The sequence below is a fragment of the Antedon mediterranea genome, chromosome 3, assembly GCF_964355755.1.
Source record: "Antedon mediterranea chromosome 3, ecAntMedi1.1, whole genome shotgun sequence".
Lineage (NCBI taxonomy): Eukaryota > Metazoa > Echinodermata > Crinoidea > Comatulida > Antedonidae > Antedon > Antedon mediterranea.
The window spans coordinates 27,696,155-27,702,184 of record NC_092672.1 but is presented as its reverse complement, the minus strand read 5'-3'; the positions used below and the strand labels follow the sequence as shown (position 1 = coordinate 27,702,184).

The 6,030-nt window shown below is 30.3% G+C and overlaps 1 long non-coding RNA gene across 1 annotated transcript; it reads right to left on the bottom strand.

Annotated features, from left to right (window-relative positions):
- Window positions 1-1,998: 1,998 nt before the first annotated feature.
- Window positions 1,999-5,877, bottom strand: LOC140043790 (uncharacterized). The gene is made up of 6 exons (XR_011844401.1): window positions 5,794-5,877; window positions 4,293-4,368; window positions 3,584-3,634; window positions 3,343-3,405; window positions 2,782-2,886; window positions 1,999-2,196 (listed from the first exon to the last, which is right to left on the bottom strand). It is a non-coding gene; the product is annotated as an uncharacterized lncRNA (long non-coding RNA).
- Between the last annotated feature and the right edge of the window lie 153 nt (window positions 5,878-6,030).

The following is a 6,030-nucleotide window of genomic DNA, read 5'->3' as shown; positions in this document are numbered from 1 at the left end:
TCGTCGCGAGCGAAAGTAAACAAAGATTTCAAACCATGAGTACGCATTATGCATATGCTAATTAGGATTGTTTACAACTCGTCACGGTTGAGAAGGTATTTTCACACAGATCATAAGGAAGTTTTATGATTATGCATACAGAGTAGCCAAACAAGCGCGTTTCATTATGGGATATGTTTTGATCGAAAACTTCACCTTGACTGGAAGTCAAAGTAATTTTTTTTTTTTTTCGAAAAATTTTTGGTGAAAGTTAATAATTATTATGATACTTCAAAATGAGCCACCTTTTTTCGAAATCTTTTATTTTTTATTTTTTTAGAATTAGTCAAAGGGACAATACATCTTTAATTAACCGCATGGTAACAACGAAACGGTCGCGTGCCTAATATATTGTTTACTGCACATGTGCAACGACATTTAACCTTGCTGGCCTCTGCCTCACGCCACTGAGTATAATGTTTATTGAAAACAGTTATTAAATTACATTGTACGTTATTGTGAAGACCCTAGTGTAGGCTTACTTCATCAATATACCAGATAAAATACTATATTGTTATTGGCTTAGAATTGTAGATGCTATCCCAGCAAACAATTTTACGTTTTGGTAACGTTATAATTACGTTATTTTTTGGTTATAAAAACGTTTTCTAATAACGTTGTACGAACGCAAAAATGTCGACCTTTTTATACGACTTTATAACGTCCAAAATAACGTTCAAAATAACGTGTTTATAACGTTTTTTGAACGTCCTCAATAATGTTCAGAAATAACGTGTTAAATACGTATTTATAACTTCTACAATAACGTTGCACGAACGAGAAAATGTCGACCTTTTTATACGACTTTTTAACGTCCAAAATAACGTTCAAAATAACGTGTTTATAACGTTTTTTGAACGTCCTCAATAATGTTCAGAAATAACGTGTTAAATACGTATTTATAACTTCTACAATAACGTTGCACGAACGAGAAAATGTCGACCTTTTTATACGACTTTTTAACGTCCAAAATAACGTTCAAAATAACGTGTTTATAACGTTTTTTGAACGTCCTCAATAATGTTCAGAAATAACGTGTTAAATACGTATTTATAACTTCTACAATAACGTTGCACGAACGAGAAAATGTCGACCTTTTTATACGACTTTTTAACGTCCAAAATAACGTTCAAAATAACGTGTTTATAACGTTTTTTGAACGTCCTCAATAATGTTCAGAAATAACGTGTTAAATACGTATTTATAACTTCTACAATAACGTTGCACGAACGAAGAATTGTTGACCTTTTTATACGACTTTATAACGTCCAAAATAACATTCAAAATAACGTGTTTATAACGTCTTTTGAACGTCATCAATAATGTTCATAAATAACGTATTCAAAACGTATATACAACTTCTGCAATAACGTTGATAAAAAACGTGTCCTAGACGTTTTTTTAACGTTTTATGTAATGTTTGTAAATGACGTGTTTGCAACATGTTTTTAACGTCCAAAATAACATTCATACATAACGTATGCAACGCGTTTTTATAACGTCCTAAAAATGTTCACAAATAACGTGTTAGGAACGTGCCTTCTACGTTTGTAAATGACGTATTTGCTACGTGTTTTTAACGTTCTCAATGTTTTTAAATAACGTATGTAAGGCGTAATTATGACTTTCGCACATACGAACTAGTAACGTTCATTTATAACGTACCAGATACATTTTCAAATCGTAGTTTGATAATGTTACATCATAAACTTTTTACCACTGACGACGTATTTATAACGTCCATATTTGACGTCCTGAAAATGTAATACTTAGTTATATACAACGATTTGGCTAACGTTACCACATATTATATATAGTGTTCTGCAGATATACGCGTTACATAGCTCGGTATTTGTTAAAACATGTAGTTAGTACTGTATAAGACATAAAAACAAGCAATTTAAAATGAAATATTGTTTTTGATTTATTCTATTATCTGATTAAAAAAAAGACATACAGTATTGCAAATAGCTTAAGAGGTAGGAACTTGATTATTATTAGAGAGCTTTCGCTATTTTTGATCAGTAACGAGAACCAGCAGTAATTACCCGTTCTCGATGATACGGAGATCGATAATGAGAAACATTGTTCTTAAACGGGAATGACCAAATTTGCCTATAAGTCGTCCTCCTCTCTGCTGTCTGGCACATTCCGTTCCTGAAAAGATAACAAATTGTAAAACTAGGTAAATAAAATGATCTCTTAGCAGCAAATCTTTAAAAAAAAATTGTAAGTGTTACTAGTTTACAAAATTAATTTATTGTCATTCTAATCGAATTTTCCCCACGTTTAAATTATAAATGATTTTGGCTATTGACTATTTGGTGTTTTTTATGTGGTTGCACATTCCCTATTAAATTTACATTACAGTATGTAGTTGTTATGTTTATTTCGTATTGGATAGTGTTGTTGGGTCTAAATACCAAGCCCTATCAGTATATTAGTACCAAACGTTAGTTGTAATTTACTTTATTCCAACATTTGTATCCCGTAACTTTACATTAATTATTCGTTTGAGTGCGATTGTACGAATGTGTTTTATTGCTTTATATACCACTTGGTGAAACTGAACAATAATGACTAGTATCTTTTAGTTTGTAAACTATTTAGTCTTTAAACTGATGCGGACTATAGTAAACTTCATCATTACAATATGAGTGATACGTAAAAGCATGGAGGAATAAGTTATTTCGCCATGGTAAAAAATAAATAAATGATAAATCAAATTAAATGTATTCTTACCTTGTATCTTGAGCCACCTGGTCTGTTGGGAGCGTGCTTCAGTGTTTCAGCAATCTCTATCTCACATTGCTTCAATCGTTTGTGGGTGAGCTCGCATACACGATTCTAAAGATGAACAATTTGAATGAGAGTTATTAGTCACAATGCACACATTTAAAACTTTAACATTCTGTATTAGCAGTAAACATTAATGCCATTATGACATAAATTGTTGTTAGTAAATAAACGACTTATAATTTAGAAAGTTCAGTACTTTTACATTATGCGCGCGCCGAACACATAAGTACTAATGTGCATGAGCACATTTGGTTTTAAGCGTCTAGTATTATTTGTCTTATTTGACCTCTTTTCACACTTCTTTGTTTTTTTTTTAAGTACAAGTATCCCAATATATTTTTTTCAAATTAGTTTGATTACCTTATTGTTTATTACTATGATACCTGTTATCATTGTTTCACATAACTTGTGTGTGAAAAAAATTGAATAAAAGAAAAGAAAAGAAAGAAAAATTGAACTTCAAATACAAATTGTTAACGGCTACTTAAAAAAGGGGTATATTACCAATCATAGAGTCCTACAGAGAAGCGACCGATGTTTCCGTTATTTCTTCTATCTTGTCATTTGCTACAATAATAAAAAAAATATTTCAATAGGCATAGTCTGTGAGAATATACCTGTTAGCCCCCTGGTCTATAACTTGCCAAAAAACAAAGTATAAATATTAGCAACTACTACTGTATACTTGACAACATTATTTCGCAAGTACTGTAATAATGTTTAAAATAGAGCAACTATGACTTACTATGTATTGTTACCGACTCTTGAGCCATGCTGTCATCACTTTCACTATCATCTATAATTAAATTAAAAATAACACATTATTAATTTAACATAAGTCTTTGTTTAAATTGATTTTCTTTTAAACGCTTAACTTAATTACTTTTTGGTTCCATTTTTTCCAAAAGTATTCCCAAGATGAGAAAGAGAAAACATTGACAGTATGGGTTTTGCTAAACCCCGCAAACCTCCCAAAAAACATAGCAAACCCCACCGAACTAACATAAAAGTGATTGAATCATGTACTGTACGACCCACTGGGTATATCCATGTAAAAAAAAAATAAATTTCTACTGTTAGGCCTAACTACTTATTTTGGGGGTAAAAAGAGAAAACAAAATATTAAATTGTTGTAAAAATACTTTTAACTGAAATGTTTAAATTAATATTTAAATTAAACAAATTGAAATCTTATTTAAATGGAGAAATACATTTGATTGTTTAATTAAGGAAATGCATGGAAGAGTTGGCAAGTTGACTTTTTTATTTTTAAATATTCATCTACAAAAGGGAGTCCGGACTCATTTTAAACTGAATAAATCATATAACATAAAAATGGCATAATGTTTTAGCACAAAAAACCAGTAAATTGTCAGCATGTTAAGTTAGTACTGTAGCACATTTAAAACAACAAACAAGTGCAATTTTGTGAATGATAAATAAAAATAACTCACCGAAAATGTGTCTATAAAATAGAAGTTGATGATGATTTGGTTTTGAGTTATTTTAGGCTATGCAGTCTTCTAAAATCTGTATAAAAAAATGTTGATAGAGTCATAGTTACCTTTTCAAATTAGTAAAGGTCTTGAGTTATTTCATATTTCAAGAATGTTTTTAATGATGAATTTATCGGGTGCCGAATTAATCTAGCCAAAGCCAGATATATAAAGAGTTACGACATTGGATTATACTGTAGTCACGTGATATGTAGATCAATTTTATGTCAAACTTGTCTCCGTTAATGCATGTAAAGTATAGGAGCAAGAAAATACTTTAAACTTTTTCTTATATTTAAAAAATGTAATTGCACATTTTACGTTGAAATATCGATGTGCACAGCGTACAGAAGTACTTGCGGCAAAGAATATTGCGCGCGCGTGCGCTAGTACATTATAAAGTTCGATTGATTGATTTTGGAACGAAACATCCCATAACTACGTCCTATTAATAACAATTATGTAATATTTTCAATTCATAATTCATGCTTTGATGACTTAAAAAAATAATAAAGTGTCATGGATATATTTGTTAATATATTGAATAGGGTATGAACAATATTAAAATAAAGGCAAATTATTACAAATATAATTATTGTTATTATAGACCCAATATATATATGTTACCAAATTAATACCATTAATAAAATTAATTACTAAAATAAAAACGGAATATAAGCGTTATTTCATAGACAAAAAAATCTAAAAATAATGCATGAACTACAGGAGGAAAACGCTATACAAAAGAGACGCACGCGCCCTCAGCGTGCGAATTCTTTGACACAAAAATGGCTTCTAATTTTCAATGTCGTAACTCTTTATGGCTCTGATCAAAGCTTGTCATTAAGGTCGTGCTAACAGTGAACAATTTACATGGTTTAGAAACTACTGTACTATTCATTTAGCAAAAAAACATATGCATGTTATATTTAATGGATCTCACTCCATCATCATGACCATTTATAACTATTAAGTTAATTTACAACTTTATAACATTAGTAAGTAATGATAATATAAACGAAACCTAGTCTATAGGCCCATCCTTTGTAAATACTAAATAGTTTAATAAGTACGGTAATTAAATGTCAAATGTGATCACTGTAAAACTGTAACAGTTTATAACCAGGTCTAGGCTAGGCCTAGTAGTAAGCCTAATTAGATTTGGTTTTCTAAAAAGGTAGTATAAATGTAACATCGCAAAATTGTATTATTTATTGATAATGTATTCCAAACAATAAATAAACCATGTTATGTTAAATAAATATTCACGGATTTTTTAATATCTGGTAACATAGAGATACTGTATTATAATATCTATTATCTATTATACACTATAATATCTCTATGCTATAAGCAACCTACATTGCATTGTTTTCTGTAGGAAAAGATACAAAGCATCGTCGATTAACCAAAAATTAAAAAGCCTCAATATATAACGATTAATGAAACAATAACTCACCGCAAATATATTGGCTTGTAGAAGTTGTTGTTGATAATAATTAGGATAGTTTACTTGATTTTTTGAACGAGCTTCTCTTTTTCCGCAGCAGAATGCAAGTGACACGTATGTATTGTATTTAGAATTTAAATCCCGCGCCGTGTCGAATTTAATATTCTGAGCTCCGTCTGTGATTGGTTGATACCCTGATATGTAAAGAAGGCGCAGTGCCGATGACTCAAGCAAGCTTTTTAAATG